Here is a 23,540-nt window from a genome sequence, read left to right on the forward strand (position 1 = left end):
CCCCTGACATCTTGTTACTAACATTATAAACACAACCCCTTGTAGGGACTTTTGATCAACATTTATTTCAGATGTGATGTCATCAGTGATATCATCAAGGGCATTTGTGATGTCATCTTTGATGTCCTAGGTGTTAGCTTTAGCAGTGCACGGTGGTGGTGCGAGTTATGGTTGCTTACCTTACTGGTGAAATTCTGAGTTTTTTCTATTTTATTTGTAACCCTAACGTCCCTTTAACAACATTTTTTCATTGAATTTAAGAGGTTTTTAATAATGCAACTTAACCATAAAATCTCTTTAACAACATTTTTTGGTGAATTTTTATAGGTTTTTATTAGTGCAACTTAACCATAATGTCCATTTAACAAAGTATTTCTGTGAATTTCATGGGTTTTACCAGTGCATTCTATTTTCCAACAACTTACTAATATCATACTTACCCCAATATAGCAACATATCACAAACCTCACATTCCTTTTAGGTATCCAAAGGAATACAAAAAGTTGTACCCTATGGAAAACCTTACACTGGCTCCTGATCCACACATACCTGAAGGTTTGCCACCTGTTGCATACAATCCTTGGATGGACATTAGGGAGCGTGAAGATGTGCAGGCACTGAATGTCAGCTTCCCATATGGCCCCATTCCGAAACATTTCCAGTTGCTGATCCGACAGAGCTACTTTGCTTCAGTTTCTTATATGGATGCGCAAGTTGGTCAGCTATTGAGTGCGCTGGACAGCCTTGTGTTTACCAATACTACTATTGTTGTCTTTACATCTGATCATGGATGGTCATTGGGAGAACATGGCGAATGGGCCAAGTATAGCAACTTTGACGTAGCCACACATGTCCCCTTAATGTTTTATGTTCCCGGAAGAACCACCGTGCCAGTGACCCCATTGGGCCCAGTCTTTCCATTCATCGACCCCTTGAGCTATATTCCAGGCACCATTCCTCCGCCAGGACGAAATCGGAACGTTGTTGTTGAACTTGTATCAATCTTTGCAACGGTTTCTGAGCTTGTGGGTTTGCCTGTGCCACCAGATTGTCCGGAATCTTCTTTCCACATTGCACTATGCACTGAAGGAGCAAGCCTAGTGCCACACTTCAACGTCTCAGATGAGGATGACGATGAGCTCATAGAGTCCGTTGCATACAGCATGTATCCACGTCCCTCGGATATTCCTCAGTGGAACTCTGATCGGCCAGATCTAAAGGACATAAAAATCATGGGCTATTCCATCCGCACCATCGATTATAGGTACACGATATGGGTCACCTACAATCCAACTAATTTCACTCCAACATTTCAGGATGTGCATGCAGGGGAGCTTTACTTTGTAGAGGATGACCCCAATCAGGACAATAATTTGTATAACCGCAGTATGCATGATGCGCTTTCCTCCAAACTCTTTGCGTTCATGAGACCTTAAAATGCCAAGTGTGCATATTCTGTATTCGCAATTGCACATATTAAAATAAATATAGCAACATATTTGTTAAATTTACAAAGTTTCACCTTAAAACTCTGCCATTTCCAACTTTCTAGCATAATTTTTAACACTTCTATACACTTTTAGCAACTTTTTTCACTGTTTTTGCATCCTTTGACGTCCGCGAATGCCTGACATCATCGCTGATCTTCTGGACAGTGCCACGTGATCATGCACTCGCACGCGGCATGATGACCACGAACACGTCCGCACTTCGCGATTAGGTCCGTGCTACAAGAACATTTCGGAACTGCCTTTTCTACCGATCTAGGAACTTTCAAGCTCAAAACACTTGCACAGTAAACTTACTCATTATCCATTAACAATCTAGTACAAAGCACATACTTGGAAGAATATTAGCAATACTGCTATTTATCTTAAAATGGCACCAGCTATTGCCATCCCTCCTCCCCAGGAGCCACCAACCCCACCAGCTGGAGGACTTACACAACAAAAAAGCACAGTACTTCCAAAGACAATGAAGATGACCAAGAACATGAGGTAGAGGAAGTGCCTACCTCTAGCACGCAGAGAGAATCAAGGGTGTGGCAGTTCTTTACCACTGTTGGGAATGTACCAAAGGCTAAAGCTACCAAAGTGAAATGCACTGAGTGCATCTTTGTACTCAGTCGCGGACTACCTGGACAGTACTCCTACAGGACCACCTCCATGCACCGCCACACCAAATCCAACCACTGCAATGCTCTCAGAAAGGTTGTCCCTTTCTTAGCAAGTAGTAGGCTGTCTTCCTCCACCTAATCTTCCTCGACCAACACTGTAACCACACAGTCTACATCTGTGGGACACAAAATCCCGGCAGCTACCAGGGATAGGCTGTTGATTCATATCTTCCGAAGACAACAGTGCTCTGTATATACTGCAACACACCACTCTGCAGGGGGAAGCAATTTCGAAGTGCTTTGGAAGCTGTTATCAAGGAGCATGAGAAACACTGCCCCTCCCATAAAAGTAACACATGCGCAACATCTTCTCCTGTCCAGCTGCCCCTCCATATTAGTGCTTGGTTCCTCTTCCCTCATTTCCCTCCCCACCTTACGTTCTAACCTCTCCTGCAAAAAAGAAAATACATCAAACAACAAAAACAAGGTTCCTTTACGAACCACCTTTCATAGTTAAAAAGTAGAACTAAAAAAAGAATCTTATAGACTCTATCTACTTTACGTTTCTCAGTAAAGTACATAGACTCAATAAGATTTTCCAACATTCCCATTAGCATTGTGTGTTATGCTAATGGGAATAATGTGGCATTCATCCCCCGTTCCAGGCACATAACGGCCCGGCAGCCCATGTTATCAGGCCAATCGAAGCAAGGGCGGATAATGAAGGCTCTGACCGTTATCCCCATTCCAGCCCCTGCAAAGGGGGATGAGGACCATTAGCACCCCGGGTCCCCAAAGCGGTAACCCGGGGTGCTAAAAAGAATAAAGGATTTTTCTTGCTACACCGGGATGCCTGTGGCGTCTTACTTTAGGAAGGAAAATCCTTTTCTAAGATCACCACCATGAAAGGGAAGGCGGGGCTCCGTACGGTGCCCCTCTTCCCTTTCCATGGCAGCCTGCAGAAGGCGAAGAGAGGACCCTATGACCATATTACCACAAGCACAATTGTGTTCCCTTTCAAACCTATGCCACTTTCGAATGACTTTACCACATAGCCAGTCCCAGGTGGACATGGCCACTTTAACCCCATTTGTCGTCCCCCGTGGTTATGGCCAGTAGCCTGATTGTCCGGGTCATGACCTTATGCCATGACCTGGACAATCTGGCCACTGCCCATGGCCACAGGCTATACCTCAGTCACCAGAAGTATATCACTATTTTTTGTACCTACATTATGACACATTTCCAAAACCATGCTTTAAGGTCCTTGCCAATGCTCCTTCCATGTGTTTGCTGGAAATCCACCCATGTTTAATTATTTCAAAAGTGTCACAATGTATGTACATACAATAGTCATATAACGTAGCTCCCACTTGACAAAACTCGTTCAGAATGTTACACAAACATTCAAGGTTGGGTCTATAATCTTTCTGGAACCTTATGTCCACATTCATCAAATGGCAACAAAGTTACCAGCCATTTAAAATGTTGAGACCCATCCTCTAATTTAGCCCCTCTTGACAAAATCCCACCAAAGTTTACAAAAATATTTATATCTAGATCTAAAATATTTTTGTAAACTTTTGTGAAGATTTGTTAAATGCCACCACATTTATAAGCCTTTACAATATTTTGTGACCCCCTCGAATTTTGCCCCCTCTTGACAGAATCCCACCGGACTGTGCACAACCATTCGGTATCAGTTCTAGAATAGAATCCCAACATTGCATGCAGTTTCGTTGACTGGCTCCAAAGTTATAAGCCATCCAAAAACTGCTTTTTACCAACCCTGTATTACAGAAATAGGCATAGATTCCCCCGGACACCTGAAATGTTTGCGAACATCACATGACTGTACCCGAAATTCCAGATTGTTTGCGGACTTCGGGGGTGACAAACACCCCTTTTTTGGCTTCTTACAGCCATATTCCATCCCATCTTCATCACCCCTCACCTCCGCAGAGATTGTTTAATAAGTCTGACAAGTGCATTATTGTGTTTTTTAATATGTTTTTACCACGATGTCCGCGGGCATCGGCCGCTGTCTGTGAATCCAACATGGCGGGCATTTCCATAAATCGGACGCACTTCACGATTTTCACCATCCAATCCTTGGGCGCGTCCGATGTCCACAGACATCACATCACCCTCTAGGCCAATCGGATGCCCAACCTAGATATCACAAATTTTGATTTTTGTACTTGCTTTTAGCCTGTTTTAAAGAAAACTACTGGACAAATGTACACCAAATTTACAAACGCATGCTTTTGGGACCAAGCAGCCGCTCCTGCCGCAAAAATGATGAAAATAATTGGCACCCCTCCTATATCTTTGACCCCCTCTTGAAGAAACCTCACCAAATTTACCAGAAATATTCGAGACGGCCATATACTTTTTTTTGCAAAGTTTGGTAATGATTCATACAGGAGGAGTGAAGTTATAAGCCGCCCAAAAAGTGCTCTTCCTATGAGTTGAGCAACTTAGCCATGAATACATGTGATATATATTTATATATATATATGTATATCACAGGGACTGCTGTAGTGGCCCTGTAGTCATGGTTAAGGTGCTCAACTCATAGGAGGAGCACTTTTTGGGCGGCTTATAACTTTGCCCCCCGTGGACGAATCCTCACTGAACTTTGCATACATAGCCACCTTGGATTGGCGAGTCTTCGTCCAGGTGGGCAAAGTTATAGGACTTCATGAGGTGACCACGTGCACTGTGTGATGATGTGTTTGCGAACGCATCCATGCTTCGCGAACAGGTCTGGCTTTGCAAACAGTACTAAACTGCATTTTCAGCTGATCTAGGAAGTTTCAAGTTGAAAATGTACCCTTGCACAGCTCCTAGACCTATTCTGACTGATTTTCCATCTGCAATCCTGGAGAAACGACATGCTAGAAACAATATTAGCACACCTGCTATTTAACTTCAAAAATGGCATCAGCGATGCCCGTCCCTCCTCCCTAGGAGCCACCAACACCACCTAAAGGGCCGCCACATTGGAAAAAGCACAATCATGAAGAAAACAATCAAGAGGACCAGGAAGATGAGCTAGAGAAAATGGCCACCTCCAGCACCCAGAGCGAATCATGGGTGTGGCAGTTTTTTACCACTGTTGGGGATGTATCGAACTCTAAGGTTACAAAGGTTAAATGCACTGAATGAAATATTGTATTCAGTCATGTACAACCTGGGCAGTAATCCTACGGCACCACCTCTATGCGACATCACACCAAATCCAACCACCGTGATGCTCTCAGAAAGGCTGTTCCTTTCTCAGGAAGTAATAGGCTCTCTTCTTGTACCTCATCTTCCTCAACCGCTACTGCCACTACACAGGCCCCTCCTGTGGGGCAGAGGATCCCACCAGCAAGCCATAAAGAGGCTGTTGTTCCATATCTTTCCAAGACAACAGAACTCTTTATATACTGCAAAACACCACTCTGCATGGGTGACCTGCTTCGAAGTGCTTTCAAGGCTGCAATCACGGACCATGAGAAACACTGTCCCTTTACTTAGATTTAAAGCACACACAACATCTTTCACTGTCCACATCCGCCCGTATCTTTCACTGGTGCCCCTTCCCTCATTCCCCTCCCCCACATTACTTCCTGGCCTCGCCTGCAAAAAAACAAAAACAAACAAAAAATACTAAATCAATAAAACCCCCCAAAAAGTTCCTTTAGGAACCACCTTTCACAGATTAAAAAAAATCGAACTAAAGCAAATAATCTTATAGACTCCATCTACTTTACATTTCTCAGTAAAGTAGTTAGACTCAATAGGATTCTCCAAAATTCCCATTAGCATTTTATATTATGCTAATGGCAATAATGGACAATTGTATGCTAGAGAAAAACATAAAAGAACAGAAACACATTTTCTGTCCCAAATACTTTTCTCTAGGATACAATAAGGACCATAATCCATGCACCTTTATAACTATCTGTGGTTTCTGCACACCCTTTCCAGGCCATGCATCATTAAAAGACCCGGATGGCACATGCACACCATCACACAGAACAGCCCTTCTACCCTTTTTACTTTTACATTTGTAACACTCCCTCATTGCATGCTTTTGAACAGTCACACTTCCATCCACCAATCACTTCCAAAAGCTCTACATATAACGTTATCAACATATTAATCTTCCACACACCAACTGCCACTTAACAATGTTCTACACACCCTTTGCATCTGCAGTGCCCTTACTCATACAAACATGATTGTACAAAGTGCTTATATAAATGCACATATGTATTATGCAGTAAGAAAAGTAAATAAATAGAAAGGGCAGTATGGCTTGGCAAGTGCTCATGGGAGCCTAGAAGGGAGTGCCAAAGGATGCCAGGGTGGGAGGCCATTGGCTAACTGCTGGGGTGGAGGAGTCCTCAGGGTGTGGTGCATCTTAACCATAACGTCCCTTTAACAACGTTGTTTCTGTCAATTTAATAGGTTTTTAAAAGTGAAACTGTTTCATGATGTTACATCACTGTATATAAGTTATTAATAATTCCTCTCTTAACAGATATGAAAGTCCTATTAAACTCCTTTAACAAATATATTATTTGCAACACATACTTACATTTTGATACTTTAGAGAAAATAAAACACAGGACACATTTGCAAAACCATACGTTGAGGTCTCCTTGCGAATGTTTGCTGTAATCCTGTCCAGAATTATTTTCCCATTCAATCCTATCCCAACTTTTTAAAAAGTTACCACATAGCCATTCCCTGGTGGCCATGCACACTTTCACCCCATTGCCGGTCCCTCGTGGTCATGGCCAGATTGGACAATCTGGCCACTGTCCATGTCCACAAGCTATACCACAGTCACCAAAGCTCTGAAAACACTTGTGCATGAGCGCGATACAAATAAAATATCAAATCATATCAAAGGTATATCATTATTTTTTGTACCTACATTATGACACTTAAAACACGGACACATCATGCTTTCAGGTCCTTGCCAATGCTCCTTGCACAAGTTTGCTGCACATCTGTCCATGTTTTATTTTTGAAAAGTGTCAAAATGTACATACATAAAAAAGTCATATAACTTAGCCCCCACTTGACAAAATCCATTCAGACTTTGCACAAACATTCAAGATTGGCTCTATAATCTTTATGTAACCTTTTGTGCACATTCATCAAATGGCAACAAAGTTATAAGCCATCTAAAAATGTTGAGACCCCCCTCTACATTTGGCCCCTCTTGTCAAAATCCCACTAAACCCTTGCAAAAACATTGAAATATGGGTCTAAAATTGCAAACTCTTGTGCAGATTCGTGAAATGGCACCAAATGTACAAGTCTTTGAAATATTTTGAGACCCCCGCTTTAATTTTGCTCCCTCTTGGCGAAACAGCACCAACCTTTGCAAAACCATTCAGGGTCAGGCCCAACATGAAATTGTAAAATTTCATGCATTTGTATTTAGTAACGCTAAAGTTATAAGCCATCTGAAATCTGCTTTTCACCAACCCTGTAATGCAGAAATATGCATGGATGTCCCCGAACATCTGAGATGTACGCAAACATCACAGGACTATCCCTGAACTTGCGGCCTTTGGAGATGAAAAACAGAGATGTTTTTTGGCTTGTTATTGTCATATCCGATCCCATCCTCATCACTCCTCACCTCCCCAGGTATTGTTTAATTAATTTGACAAGTGCAATGCTGAGTTTTTTTATATGGTTTTACCGCAATGTCTGCAGACTACGGGCGCTGTCCGCAAATCCAACATGGCGTCTGTTTAAAAAAATCAGATCCACCTCACATTTTTAATTGACCAATCAGCGAGCGTGTAGGATGTCCGCGGACATCACTCTGCTCTCTCATTGGCCCAGGCGGGTGTCCGTGGACTCAATAGGAAAGTTAGTCTACGGACCTGACCCAGATATCACTAATTACTTTTACTTAATATTTGGCTGTTTTTTAAAAACCTACTCTGTGGATATACACCAAATTTACAAAAGCACGCTTTTGGGAACAAGCCACTGCTCCTGGCACAAATTAGGAGAAAATCCGTCCGACGGTTTGGGCTGTAGGTGTGAGCAAAATTTTGTTTCCATTGCATCTATGTGGAAAACCACACATTTTGAGACCCCACTATAACTTTGCACCCCCTGGCCGAAACCTCACCAAACTTCGCAGAATCAATTTGAGTGGGCCATACAATGTTTTTGCAAAGTCTGTTTAGGATTTGTTCAGGGGGGGAAAGTTATAAGCCACCCAAAAAGTGTTCTTCGTATGGATTGAGCAACTTAACCATAACTACAGGGTCGCTGCCGCAGGCCCTGTTATATATATTGTCAACCATATAATCTACACCATAGTATATGCAAAATAGCACAATGCTTGAAATGTATTGACATATATTAAGATACTTATTAGAACCATGTTGGCTAACTGCTTTACAGGGACTCCCGCAAGGGTTACACACAGTCCCCAATCCTTTCTTGCCAGCTATCGAATGATATAAAACTTTCTCATTGAAAGCACATAGCACCTTATTAAAAATCAACCCATTTGGGAAAATGATGGTCAACGAGTTCATAGGGGCGCCCGCAATGGTAATACACAGTCTCTAAGTTCAACTTGGCAACCATTCAATGATTGTAAACGTTTTCTTTGACAGCACTTTATCATAAAGTAACATATCTGGGATAATGTAAGCCAATTGTATTATAGGGGCGCCTGCAAGGGTAACACACAGCCTCCAATCTTAAATTGTTATTTATTTAAATGATTTTAATGTTGAAATAATGTTGGTCAATCAGTTTGTAGGGGCGCCCGTAAGGGTAACACACAGTCTCTAATATTAATAGGTTTTCATTCAATGATTTTAAATGTTTTCATTGAAAGCACATAGCACCTTATTATCAAGTAGCCCATTTGGAAAAATAAGACACTGTGCACTTTACATTACTTATGCATATACTAACATTAGCATATAATAACTAGTTCATAAAGGTGCCCATCAAGGGTAACATGTAATTTCCAATTTGAACTTTCCATCTGTTCAATCAATTCAAATGTTGGTATCAGAAGCACATAGTACTTTATTACAATGTAACCCACTTGGGTAAACAAGGCACCGTGCACTTTACTAGAAAAATAGTGTAAAGAAAAAACTGAAGAAATACATGTGTTAAGATAAAGCTATTTGTAAACATTGATAACAAATCTACTTAGATTCTGTAAAATATCTCAAATCCTTATGTATTCTTACCATTGAAAACAACAACATATGAGATATCTTTACAATGAAATCAGATATTAAAAAATGCTCTTTTTGTGAAGGGTGTCTAGAGTTTAACCAATGCAACAGCTGTTATTTGAACCGTGGCACCAATCACGAAATTTACTGCATGTGTAAAATGATAACCCTTCAACTGTTTTACCTACAGACATTTACTGAACAGAATGAATGTATTGCACAGCTGTTACAAAATGGCCGCAGGTTTCAACAGGGAAAAGTTAGATACTATACTGACAAGCAAGAGTCCCTACCAGCAAGGATGGACTCACACAAAAAAGCAACATGTCTATAATAATGCAGTCCTCCTCCATTACTCATACCAGATGAAGCCTGTGTAGGGTGAAACGCGTCCTTCTTTTCGTGTGCAATGCTGCTGCTGCCTTCTTTGTCCATATACATTTACAAATAAGGATCTTTAAGACCGTGGGTGGTGTGCCGATGGCAAAGGTTGCCCGTGTTGAATGCATTGAGTGTGGGGTGACACTCAGTCAGGGACAACAGGGGCACTACTTCTTCGCGACCGCGTCAATGTACCCCCATGTCCATTCTAACCACCTGGTTGCACTGAGAAAGGATGTTCATTTCTAAGGGAGGAGCAGGCTATCTTCCACTGTGCCATCTTCCTCACCTGCTCCTTCTAGCACACAGGGTACTCCTTTGGGGCAGAGGATTCCACCGGCTGCCTTGCAAGCCATATGGAATTCTGTAGATCCTTACCTTTCAAGGGTCACAGTGTTCAGCATGAATTGCGAAACACTGCTCTGCAGGGGGGAGCAGTTACCAATTATTTGAGGCAGTTGTCAAGGAGCACGAGAAACACTGCTACTACCTTAAATTGAAGGCACATCCAACAACTGCTCCTGTCCACCTACCCCTCTGTCTCTGTGGTTGGTGCCCATCCCCTCCCTTCCCTCCCCTACCTTGCCTCTCCTGCAAAATAAAGACCAAAATAATTACAAAAACAAAAAAACACAACAAAAATAAACATTTAAGAGCCAACTTTCACAGTTAAAAAATAGAACTGAAAAAAAGTCACAGGCCCCTGTGCAGCATGCAAAATCCACAGACAGCGTTGTAGTCCACGGACATCTAAACAATTCCAGATGTGGAGTGGGACAATTTAAATCATTTAAATAGTTTTGCGTTTGAAATGGTGGCTCTTAAAATTCCCTTTTTTTCATGTTTTTAGCTTTTATATTTTTTTCTTTTTCTTTTTATAAACTGAACTAAGAAACATTTTACTTAATTTAATTATTTCTTCTCACTTTCACAAAAACTGCTCTAAAGCATTTTAAATGTTATCCAGAAAAATCTGATTAAACCACATCAGTTAGATGGACTCCATCTCTCCGGAAAATGTTGGCAATATCAAATTTAATGTTCTCATTATTAAAAGATGTCATGCCAACATCTCGCAGAAAAGCACACACAGCTTTATTGACGTAGCACCTCGCTTTTTCCATTTGTGGACCAAATAAACTCAAACGCATTCACATCTGTCTCTGAGCAATGCAAGGAAAAATCCTTTTTGAATTTGAGAACATTTCTTCAACTTCAAACCGCAATGAAATTCCAGTCACATAACCCAAACTGTTTCCTCCACAAGGAAGAGTAATAATGTCTGGATATTTCAAATTAACCATATTTGTACACAATGCGAGCAAGGTCACCCACTTCATGATATGATATGACATTTATAACGTGCCTATACACAGGTGTTTCATCCCTCGCACTCCATACCATGAAACTTCACATTCATGGAATCCAAGATTATCCTCCACCAATCCACACTGCTCTGCATGAACCTCCAACCAATAGACCCAAAAGTCCCCCAAAATCCACACACTCTGCCTTCTCAAACACATTTCCATAGCCATTGTCAATGCTCTCACAACTACTGCTAACAAAACTCCTGCTACCCTCTCTTCCTGTACACCACACCCTGGAAACCTGATTGGCTTATCCCTACAGTCCCCTTTCCATGCCAGGCCTTGTCAAAAGACCCAGATGTGGCACATGCTTTCCGCAGACTACCATGGTGTCCACGGACGTAGCGGGCAATCAATGAGGTGGGTGGAGAGTAAACTCAATTTCAGTTGTTTATTCTTTGGTGGTGGCTTTGAAAATAATCTTTTTTGGGGGGGTGTTAAGAAACACCTTTTGCTTCTTTTTCTGCATTTATTTGCAGTAGTACTGTACACTCTACATATTCACTTTCAATTTTCTTACAGTAAATTTTTCAATGCTTTCATAACATTGTAAAGGAAAATTAAATTTCCGACATCTGTGAAATGATTCCATCTTCACTAAAACAATTCACACCATCAGACCTTATATTGTCATTCTATTCTCAGCATATAAAAAAGCAGATACAGCTTTATTGACAAGCTTCCTTGATTCTTCCATGTGTGGACTGAAAAAGCTTGTTGCACATCTCTGTTTGCCTCTGATTTATTTCAAAAACAATATTCTTGCAAGCAGGAAACAGTTCCAATAGGCATTTAAAGAAATCCTTCAGGGCGTCCTACAAATACAATGGATTCACAAACCCCAAACTGTCCCCTCCACAATGCACAATTACAATATCTGGACATTTAAAGTGAGTCATACTCTCACAAAATGAAAACGAGCATGCCTGGTTTAAGCCACAAACTACAAACCACAAAACCTCTGCTTCTGCCAATCCAATACTTACGAAGATGCCATGATTTTCAGCATACACCTTCAATGACTGAATTGAAGAGTTCCCCAAAATCCACACATTTTGCCTTCTTAAACACATAGCCATAGCCATTTTCAGTGCTCTGCAAAACAAAACTCCTGCTACTCTCTCTTCCTGTACACCACACAGAGCAAACCTAATTGGCCGATCCCCACAGTGCCCTTTACATGCCAGGCATCCTCAAAAGACTTGGATGTTGCACGTGCCATCCGCAGACTACCGCAGTGTCTGCGGACCTCGTTACACAGTGACAGCCCTTTCCACTTTACTCTTATCAACACTTCCTCATTGGCTGCTTTGAAAGAGTCACCCATCCATCCACCAATCACATCCAAAACACCTACAGCTAAACCTGTCATCTCCGTTCAACACTTCAGATGTACACTTGAACTCTGAGAATACATATCTCTTGTTAATCAAAGGCATCTGCATCAAAAACTACTGTAAAACTGTCCAAGATTTCTATTTCCAGATTCAACAAGATCTGCATCTAACAAGACATTGTACAGGTATGCTTGCATTTAAAGAAATATTTTCTTTAACTCTTTCACAAATATATATATATAGATTTTCTTGGGAAGCATGGAAAATGCATTTTAAGCTAATAAAGAAGCCATTAATGATACGCTTATAACCGCGTATTTTTTTAAGCCTGGTATGAAGGAGAGTGCTCCTTATATGACTGACGATAAGCCAGTTTTTAAAAAAAAAAAAAAAAAAAAAAATATATATATATATATATATATATATATATATATATATATATATATATATATATATATATATATATATATATATATAGGGTTCCTGCTACTTACCCTGTAATAAGCTTCTCAATAAGCATATTCTCTTTTTTAACAACTCTAGTAAATACCATGCATTGCAGCATTTGTCGCCTGCTCACATGAAGCAGCAAACCAATAGAATGCTCTGCTTTTCAAAAATGTTATTTTCATGAAAGTTAAAAATACATATGTGCATTTATGGCAGCACTGTGTCACTTTTTCATAAAAGAAAGGATAAGCAGAACATATTTGTAGACCACTTTCAAGTGACACTTAGTGTGCACCAGTTTAATATGTTGGCATCACATGCATAAATCCCAACATCACCCATTCCAATCTGTTGGCGCTTATCAAATCTTTATTTTTTTTTCCTTTGCATTCTGTGACTTTCAATGCCACTTCTCCGATTATATAAAACTCAAACTACAAGTCCCAGAATGCAAAGAAACCAACAGGAGTGGACTTCAAGGTTTGAAACTGTGGCATGTATATTGAATGAAACATATAACATTTTGTGTGTTTCAAAAGGTTTCTTTTAAAAGCATTTTCATAAACCTTAAAATAATGCATATGTGCATTAATAGCAGCACTATGTCACTTTATCATAAAAGAAAGGAAAAGCAAATAGGATAGATTTGTAGACCATTTTTAAGTGGCAGTTGTGTGCACCAGATTAATATGTTGGCAGTACATGCATAGATCCCAACACCACCCCTTCCAGTCTGTAGGTGCTTATCCAGTCCTGATTTTTTCTCTACAATCTGGGACTTGTACTCCAACTTCTATAATGTGAAAAGTGGAACTACACATGCCAGAACGCAAACAAAATGTCTAGGACTACATAAACACCTACATATTATAATTAATCATGTTGGCAAGTATGCATATACTCCTAACGTATGAAACCTCCACACACCAACTGCCATTTTAAAGTGTACTACAAATCTTTTCCATCAACTGTTCTTCTCTTTTACAAAGCATTGAACACAGAGCTTCTATAAATGCACATTGCGTTTCTTAACTTTCATGAAAATGCTCCTAAAAACAAACATTTTTAAACATACAGCAATTTCATTAGCTGTTTTCCCAACAACTCCTCCTACCTTCTTAATAACAACCTTGCTTACTAAAGGTACTTCACCATTACCTCATATCCACACTAACTTTCTTTTACAATTAAAGGAAAGAAGCACATTGACGAAGACAAAAAACAAAAAAGAATACCCTTCACATCCTACAAAGTAAGTACATGAATGTACCATGTGTATGTATGTATACAACAGCACAGTTCCACTATATATAACCGCAGATCACTGAATTCGAGCCAACATTTCTTTCACTCTAACTTTCACTGCACCATTCACATACTTCCTATTCCTATCTATACACCACCATTGGAAGACCCACTGTTTTCCTAAAAAGCACAATGCCCCTACTGATTCAATCACACCACCACTCCCTTACTCACTAAGCCAACACCATCAAACCTCTACAGACTCTTACTCTCACAACCTTCCCAATCATACCTCACATGCCACCTCACAATCTAACAGCACTGTATTAAGCTCTCCAAACACACCTGCACGCCCATTTACAATACATGCATATACATTGCACAACTTTCAAACCCAAACTTTCTCTTTTCTCAACAGACACAACAAAATGCCTACTACAAAGCAACCCCGTATAAAAGAAAGGAAAATAGAGTGGATATGATTAAAACCAAACCATATAGACACCCACCTCTAAAACAATGTATAGAAAACATTAAAACAAAAGAGCCAGTAACCTCACTCAACAAAACAAAACCAGCCACGACTAAAAAAGGTAAGGCCCTTCTCACAAAAACTAAAAGTAAAAAAATATGCACAAATAAAAGCAGACCTAATAACAAACCTAGCATGTATCTACAAGTGTTAATGTAGTCACGGTAAAGCAATCCAAAAAATGTATGTTACAAAAAATGTTCCAACGTAAAGTTCTTCACAATCTTATTAAAACAGCAGAAAAGTCACAATCTAACCTTAAAAACTACCGCAGGAGACTAATCCTCAAAGCTCTAATTGACAGCACTTTTCTACTGAAGAGAATGTTTATAATAATTTTAAACAGAATAAAACCACTAACTAAATGAATCAATATATTACAAAAAGTACTTCTAGACATGTGCACTGTCAATTTAGACACCTTTTCCAACTTCTGTGATGGTGAATGGATTCACACGAGCAGCACAGAACCATATATATATATTTTTTTTTTATTGTGTTTCATTTCAAAAGAACTTTTCACATAACAGTATTAAAATACAAATAACAAATTACAATGAAGATCCAAACATTTCATACAAAGTCAGTATCGTACAGCAAAAATAAAAAAAGTAAGAGTAAAAATAAATAAAAGTATCTACATTTACATCTATCAGAGATCTAGGTACAATTATTAAAATTAAAGCTAAGGGACTTTTACTTGCACTAGATTGTTAAATTGATATACCTATGTACATTTCTCCTACAGGTAGCTAGAACTCATTGATTTTCTTTTCAGGAGTGGGTCCCCCCCCCCCCGAGAAACTTTATAGCTCAGATCAAGCACCTACGCTTATATAGAACCAACCTATAGATCCACTAGTATTTTCACATTTGCTTCAAACTGCCTTAGACGGAAGTTTACCACCTTCCAGATTTGAGTGGTTGCAATTATAAGATTCTTGTTCCACCCTGCTAAACATCTCAACCAAAACCTTTCACTAGCAATATGATTAAAATCCTGTTCATGGTCTGCCAGATATTTTTCAAAATATTTCTCATATATAGATCTCATGTTCTTACAACAGGTTATCACATGTCTTATGGTTTCTTTCTCTTGTTTACTACCACACAGTCTACACATTCTTCTTTCCTCCAGAATATTTAACCAGGCACCTCGTACAACGAGAACATTAAGTCGGTTAAGCCTCATATCAAGGAGGATTTTCCGATTTACCTTTGAGGGCATAAGCTTTAGATAGAACTGAAGTTTTTTATACAGGAAAGGAAGTTTTGCATATGAACCTAAGGAGCCAAATTCTGCAACCCTATCATTACTATGAGCCCAGTCCCACTTTTCCAAGGAATCATTTAGGGACTTCAACACCACCCCCTCTCCATATTCCCATTTAGGTACAAAAGCAGTTCTCTCAAAAATATCCTCGATTTTTTTCTGGAAATTATTCAGAGCCCACGAATTTCCTCCCTTAAGCCCTTCATGAACTATATGCAGTAGTGAGCCTTGCTGTGCATATTTTATTTTAATATAGAGCTTTGCTCTGTTTAGGTCGATTTGGGTAGATAGAGATATCAGCCCCAGTTCTAACCGGATAGCCTGGATAGGTGTATAATTAGAGAGGCCTAATATTCTCCTCCATATCACACCTTTAATCACATCCGCCCAATCCGACCAATCAGAGAAGGAAGCTTCCAGAGCATACAGGAACATTGGCGCCAGCTTTTGTTTATATAGATTAATAATTCCCAATAAACTAAATCCCGCTGTTTTTTTGGAGAAGTTTACAACAGCTGCTAACGTTGCCATTATCTTGGTTCGTTTATTCTTTTGAACTAGTGGATTCATTTTCTTCCTTTCACCACATATTTCCTGGCCAAGATATGTATAGCTATTAACTTTTTTTTATTGTTCCCAATGGGCATAATATGGTATTTTCTTTACTGCAGTGGGCCCCAAAGCTCATGAATTGAGTTTTTTTTAGATTAATTACAAGGCCATTCTTCTCTGCATATTCGCTTAGGGCCGAAGCACTATTATAGATACCCACATATGTGTTGTCCATTAATATTATATCGTCTGCATAGCAGATCCACCCCATTTTATGGGAGCCGATTTTGAGAAAAGCATTCTTTTTATCTTTAAAAATATTACCAAAGTCGGACATAAACAGATTGAAAAAGATGGGCGCTAATGCACAACCTTGTCTCACACCTTTTAGAATATTAAAGGGTTCAGATAAAGATCCTCGATTATCTAAACGTTTCTGGGCTTTGCTATCATCATATACCATCCTGCACAGATATAACAGATTTGCAGGCATGCCTCGGGCTTCAAGTTTCTTCCAAAGACGCCCCCGCTCTAGCGAGTCGAAGGCGGAGGTAAAGTCAACAAAGAGAACATATAGTGGTACATTTTTAGCTTGATTAGTCTGCTCAATAAGCGTATTTAATATAAAGATATTATCTGTCGTTGCACATCCTTTCCTAAAGCCTGTTTGGCCTTTATCTAGTATATTTTCGCTAATAATCCACTTATTGATTTCTTTTAGTATCAAAGTGCAAAAGATTTTACTAGGGACATCTGTAAGTGCTATTAGTCTATAATTCGCTGGCAAATTGCGTTGACCACTCTTAAATATAGGTATGATGTTAGCAGTCTTCCAGGAGTTAGGCATCCTTCCAGTATCTATGATTTTTTGATACATAATTACCAGAATGTCAGCCCAAACTTCTGGATTATCTTTTAAGATAATATTGCAAAGGCCATCGGGTCCTGGAGCTCTAGAGTTCTTTAACATCTTTATTATTGACAATATATCTTCCCTACATATTTTCATGTTAATTTTTGGGCAGATTTCAAGTTTCAACACTTCTCCTTTAAACTTTCCGATAAGAAAATGTATCCAAGTATGACTATCTATGGGTATTAACAGCTCTGGGTTACCAGCATTATTCATGTTTCTGAAGCAGGCCCAGAATCTCCTAGCATCTCCTTCATTTAATATTTTGGCCATATTTTGCCAGACTACATTCTTCTCTGAGATCTGATAAAAATTAATCATGTTAGATTATTTATTACAAATCTGCCTTCGACCTTTCTGTATTTCTTCATTACTCAAGCATAACTTATTTAGTTGTCTCAGATTTCTGCGCTTCCCCCTTTTCATGTCCCTTATATTTATGTCAAACGGTCTACTATAGGTTATATCTTCCTTCTATGGGCACACATTCCCTGGTGATGGCATCATATCAGAGAGACTGTGGGAGAACCAGGCAACCATGTTATCCACGGAGATATCAAGTAGCTGCAGTGGGTCAATTGTTTTACTCCATCTTTTGGCCTTTACCAAATTTGTGTCGACCAACGAATTCTAATACCATTGCTGCTGCTATATACCTCCCCTACTGTATCTCTAACAGGTGGTAGCATATGCAAATCCAATCTACTTTGTAAAAGATAATGATCACTATAGGTATTGATCAGGGTTTCAAAATCTAAAGTTTGACCGAACAACTTGTCACTTATACAAATATAATCCAATGTTGAAGTATGAGCATTATTGGTCCATGTTACAGTATTAGGTGATTTATCGTAGTTGCTTCCATTTAGTATCCTTAAGGTGTTATCGCTGATGAATGATCTCCAAATGGCAGCTTTCGTTAGCATGCCCACATCATCCATTAGTAGGTTAGCATTAAGATCACCTCCTAGTATAATACTCAAATCTCCTTCTACCATATTTTGCTCGGCCAAGACTTCACTTATTGACTGTTGTATCTCAAAAGGTTGTGACAGTCCTGGTGGATCATATATATTTATCAGCAGTATTTTATAATTATTGGGCAAGTCGGCTACCACCATCAGTACATTTGGATTATTTGGAGATATTATACATTCCTGTGAGTTCATTCTATTGGAGACCAAAATGGATAGTCCTCCAAATGGACAACCCTTTTCTCCTCTTTTTGCCACATTATAATATGATTTAAAACCATCAAACACTGCACCCTTCATGAGCCATGTTTCCTGTAAGAGAACAAATAATGCGTTCTTTACTAAACCGAAGGACCCATTTTCGGCAAACAGATGTGAATGGCCCCTGGTATTCCAGGATATAATGGAATAGTCTAATCAATCCCCATTAGAAACTGGGGGCAGAAATTAACATAACCATTCCCAATGTGACTTATTTATATCATTTCCATTCTTTGGGACTTTTATCTGTGAAACATTTTTAACACTCTTAGTACTTATTGCTTTCTTATCCTGACATACCATTTCATTATCTTTTGCATCCACAGCGTAACCATTGTTTCTTAATTCTTCCTTATGATCTCTCACAAGACTTACCACTGCCTCGGAGTAACAATGAATGCGACTAAAATTACCATTACAGGGCTCCAAAAATTTAAAATCCCACTCTTCAAAATTCTTAGTTGCAATTGCTGATGTAGGGCTTCTAACAGCACACTCCTATTGATGACATTAGTATTTCTTTTATTAGTACGTGTAATAGTGAAAACCTTTTGTAGCCTTGGACCATTTAAAGTCTCTGCCCTTTTTTTCCTATTTGCCGTTTCCTCAAAGTTATCTGGCATTGCCCAGTTTCCTTGAGTTGTCTTAGAGAATTTCACCCTTGATTTTGTATTAGTCATCAGGATTTCTGTCGAGTCTGCCTCACTTTGACTACAATTCAGAGAGGAGGCATCAACATCATTGACTGAGCCTTCACCGCTGACCTCACTTGCCGATTCCTCTAGTTGCACATTTAGCTGTTTACTGGGACTAGTTTTATTCTTGTCGACTTCGATTACCCATGACGTGAGGGTGCCTTTTTTTTCTCCACTCATTTTATCAGCATGCTTTCTTGCATTTCTAGCCGCCCTTTTTCTCTCTCTTTTTGTTCGTTTCTTCTTTTCAGCATTTGCAACATTTACCTTATTAACCGGTATAATCCCTTCTTTTGCTATATTTTGTAGTTCTCTATCTCTCTTTTGTTTCTCTCTTCTAGACATGGGAGCCTTGTTCTCACATTCTTCATCGCTCCCAGCCAGTATTTCTACCAGTGTAGATTCCAGGTTAACTTTATCACTTTCTTTGTTTATAATATTTGGTGTTGGAGCTTCCGTTCTTAAATCGGCTTTTCTCATTTTTGTTAGCGTAGTATCTTTGACTAATCCTTTTAGGACTTCCGCATTATTCCTTGTTTGAGCAGCTGTGGTGTAGCAAAGCCTTAATAATATTTTAAGTGCAAAGCTTGTTGCTGTATTATGGGCGTCCAGATCTTTCAGTTTAGAGACAATATTACACTTTTCACAGTCATGATCTTGGCTTGTTACGTTATCCAGAACCACACTGGTATCTTCGTTTGGTGCATCTGCCAATCCTGACAAACGAGGGGAGCAGGAGAGTCTTTCCTTATTTGAGCTCCGTATAACATTAATGGAGATATCATCAGTGTTGATTACTGGATTAACCACGGCCACAGTAGTCTTTTCCGGTCCCACATATCCAGAGCTTTCTAGATGTGAATTTTGGCCTTCCAGGCTATAACATAGGTTTAATAAAGAATTATTATCAAACTCTGCAGGAAAGGCTATGTCATCACTCATAATCTGTGTATTTGCCAGTTGTTCAGAGTGAATTTGTGCCATCACAGTCTGTTCCCCAAAGAAGTCTGTGATCTTTTTTCGCTTATCAGTAGTTACCGAAGGGCTTTTATCACTTATTGCCGTGGGGTTGCCTTTGTTAGAGAGTTTTTTATTAGTTTTTGTATTGCTCAACTTGCTCCTTAGTTTCATTCTATCAAACCGGCCGGGTCTTGTGTATACTGATTGCTGGCTCAAAGAAGGACTTCCGCAGGCACCAGCTTTCACTATTATCACCTTTTCCTAACTTCAGTGAACAAAGGATTGATATCCCACAGACTCACTGGGACCCTATTCACTGCAAAACAATTACTTCTGTGCATGTAATTGTAGTAGCATTTGCACTACTAATGAGCTAGATCATTTAAGGCTCGATTTATAGGGGAGGGGTGAGAAAACAGCTCCTCTAAGAAACCGAGTCAGACTAAATGGACCGATAGCGATATTATCTGACTTCAGGTGAACCTAATTGATTTAGTCACAAACGCATACGCCAGGAGCGGTTTGCCGTAACAGCTTCTAATCGCCTCGTCTGATAGCGCTCAGCTCCACCCTCACCTCTTCTTCCGTCAGGGCCTCCCACGTCCACCCGACTCGAGGGGGGAGGAATATGACTCATCGCTCCTCTGCTCCACACACCACGCCGCTCGCAGACCCCGTCCCCGCGCGGGACACCGAGCTCCGGGCTTCCCCAGCCCCTGGACGCTCCCTTCACTCCTCGGGCAACGCAGCCCGACTCGACTCAGCGGGCTAGAGGAAAGGCCCGCAGAGCTCCGTCCGCGCTGAGCCCGGGTACGTACTGCATGGCGTAGCGTCACTGTCAAGCCGCACCAGCGAGTCTCTCTCATCTCACTATTCTGATTCGCTCGACTCACGCTGGCCGCCTCCGTCAGCAACTCAACTGCATTTTCATCAGTTGCAATTCAATGAAGAAGCTTATAAAAAAGAACAACAAAAAAACAATAGCCATAGACAATAATGGTTGAGGGTATGAAATGGTAGAAGACACTATTATGGCAAAAGAAACCCTTATAGAAAAAACATCCCCAACAAACAACAAACCAAATGCTCCTTTCATCCAAAAAAAACTTCCAGTGTACAAATGGAGATGCAGCTCAATGTGTAACAATCACCAACAATCTTTTACATCTTTAGGACAATTCCTCAATCACTATGTGAAACTAAAAGACAAAAGTAGAATGAAAACTTTACAAACCATGGACTCATGTCCAGTTCACAATCACACCGGTCTGCAAGGACATTCATTAACCTGCAAAGGCACCTTCCAAGATGTCAGGCTAGAGCCAGGCCACGATCACCTACATGGCCCTCAAGGGCCTCTCCATCCCTCCAAAGACCCACTTGGAGTCAGACTTGGCGCTTGTGGCACCAGACTCACTCACTCCCATAGGATAACATTGGGGATTGGACTTGTAGTGCATTGATTGGGACAAGATGGATGCCCCCACATATTTCGGTTCCCAGAACTGCATGTGCAGTCTAGTCTTTTGGGTGTGGTTCAGCCTAGAGACACCTGGGATACCCAGAGACTATTTAAGCCACACCCAGGCTGAGAAACATGCTTTGCGTTTTCTGCACCTGCAGCGTGACACTCACTGTGTTTGGATCGGTCTCCAGTAGGCGTGCATCTTTCTTCTGCGATCAGCTCCTGCAAGAACAAGAACACCGTTAGGAACAGCCTTACCTTGCGGCGCTTCTGCCCATCATTCATCGCTCCTTCTGTTCAGCAGGCATCTTCAGCGGTGTCATTCCCATCCCGGCCCGCCGCTTCCTAAGGAAAAGGGAAAAGAACAGAAAAAAGGCATTAGTAAGCATTATGCAAATCTTCGCTTATTTTTAAATACTGTACGAGCTTCAAACGCTTACCTGAATCCCAGGCGCTCTGGGGGAACTCTGTCTCCGGACCTTCTCATCCATCTGCAAGAGGGAAAAAGACACTCCAGGTTAGTGTGGAAACTTCTTGAGGCGCCGCATACCGCGCTTACCCACCACATTTGTTCTTCATATCCGGCATCCATGTTGAAAACGTTGCGACACCTAAAAGACACAGAAAAAGAACTCCGTTCAATACAAATACGAAAGGGGTGCATCACGCATCGCACTCTCACTCACCTTCAGCGCTACTCATCTCAGCAGCACACCACCATCCTCGGACGCCGGCCATCATCTAAGGAAGGAAAGGAACGAAGTTAGAGAACTGTTCAAAAGTCACATTATACTTACCTGTCAGACACTTGCCAGTGAAGTAACTAGGCAGCAACGAGCCTGCATCAATCAACGCGCCCTGCACTGAAAGCAGGACGGAGAGCACACTATCCAAGAAAACCAGGCCCAGTCTCCATTTGAATAGCCTCCAGGGAAGGGTTTGAGGTCAGAACAGGCTGAGTGACGTCCCCGTGGATACCAGGTGAGCATTACATCCATACAGAATTTTGTGCATAGACTATACTATGCAAAAAGTCCTGCTCTAGAACTGCACAATATAAATTACATTCTCCTACATGGAACAGCCAAATAAATACTTCAAGAAATAGAACACATCCAACGTAAATACTTTGGAACTGAAGTTGACTTAGAAAACTCTGTAACTTCAGAAAACATTACGAAAATCCTCATAAACACCAACGTCCCAACAAAGGCATACAAAAAAGAAATAGCTATGCTTAAAAACACATCTGCTGAAATACCACACCAAGTATGTATCTGTTGTGGCAGAAAGTTTTATAAAAACAGCACAGAAATAGTAGCTACAGCCTACAAAAGAGAGAACCATGAGGATTCCCAAAGGTTCTAATTAGCTTTATATCTAATAGCAGAAACAAAATACAAAATAACTGACCCCTCAATAGATTGGACGTACTTCAACACAAAGCTTGACAATAACTAAATGCTAACACGTGCTATCACTAATAACATAGAAATATTCCCACTTCCAAAAGCTCTTCAACAACTTAACATGTTTGAGAGCATTATAATCCAAACAGTAGACCCATTTCAAGCTGTAATTCACCTCCAACTAAAATCAGTCAAACTACCTTCATCTGAGTTTCTAAACGGCATCCGTGGCAAAGCAGTATATTTGCCATTCGATCTTAAAGAAAATGTATAAACTCTAGGAGTACAGAATCTTTGATTGTACTACTTAATGGTGTACCAACAAAATACAAAAACATTTGGCAACAACTTGTCGACTTAAGCAAAGACAAGCAC

General features: G+C 40.3%; 1 pseudogene; it reads left to right on the forward strand.

The window, feature by feature from the left end:
- Positions 1-461: 461 nt before the first annotated feature.
- LOC138513960 (iduronate 2-sulfatase pseudogene) lies at positions 462-1,482 on the forward strand (annotated as a pseudogene).
- The last annotated feature ends 22,058 nt before the right edge of the window (positions 1,483-23,540 follow it).

Source organism: Ambystoma mexicanum, chromosome 12, assembly GCF_040938575.1.
Source record: "Ambystoma mexicanum isolate Mex_15411 chromosome 12, UKY_AmexF1_1, whole genome shotgun sequence".
Lineage (NCBI taxonomy): Eukaryota > Metazoa > Chordata > Amphibia > Caudata > Ambystomatidae > Ambystoma > Ambystoma mexicanum.